Genomic DNA, 862 nt, shown 5'->3' with positions numbered 1-862 from the left:
CTGCACAGCACCCAGGGAGCCCATGGAGGGTGGGCAAGGCTGTGGGGTGTCTCCTCTCTCAGCACCCTGCACAGCACCCAGGGAGCCATGGAGGGTGGGCAGGGCTGTGGGGTGTCTCCTCTCTCAGCACCAGGCACAGCACCCAGGGAGCCCATGGAGGGTGGGCAGGGCTGTGGGGTGTCTCCTCTCTCAGCACCAGGCACAGCACCCAGGGAGCCCATGGAGGGTGGGCAGGGCTGTGGGGTGTCTCCTCTCTCAGCACCCTGCACAGCACCCAGGGAGCCCATGGAGGGTGGGCAGGGCTGTGGGGTCTCTCCTCTCTCAGCACCCTGCACAGCACCCAGGGAGCCCATGGAGGGTGGGCAGGGCTGTGGGGTGTCTCCTCTCTCAGCACCCTGCACAGCACCCAGGGAGCCCATGGAGGGTGGCAGGGCTGTGGGGTCTCTCCTCTCTCAGCACCAGGCACAGCACCCAGGGAGCCCATGGAGGGTGGGCAGGGCTGTGGGGTGTCTCCTCTCTCAGCACCCTGCACAGCACCCAGGGCGCCCATGGAGGGTGGGCAGGGCTGTGGGGTGTCTCCTCTCTCAGCACCAGGCACAGCACCCAGGGAGCCCATGGAGGGTGGGCAGGGCTGTGGGGTGTCTCCTCTCTCAGCACCCTGCACAGCACCCAGGGAGCCCATGGAGGGTGGGCAGGGCTGTGGGATGTCTCCTCTCTCAGCACCCTGCACAGCACCCAGGGAGCCCATGGAGAGTGGGCAGGGCTGTGGGGTCTCTCCTCTCTCAGCACCCTGCACAGCACCCAGGGAGCCCATGCAGGGTGGGCAGGGCTGTGGGGTGTCTCCTCTCTCAGCACCAGGCAC

The sequence above is a fragment of the Erinaceus europaeus genome, unplaced genomic scaffold (genome assembly GCF_950295315.1).
Source record: "Erinaceus europaeus unplaced genomic scaffold, mEriEur2.1 scaffold_359, whole genome shotgun sequence".
Lineage (NCBI taxonomy): Eukaryota > Metazoa > Chordata > Mammalia > Eulipotyphla > Erinaceidae > Erinaceus > Erinaceus europaeus.
The sequence above is the reverse complement of the archived record's forward strand: the minus strand, read 5'-3'. Positions refer to the sequence as shown.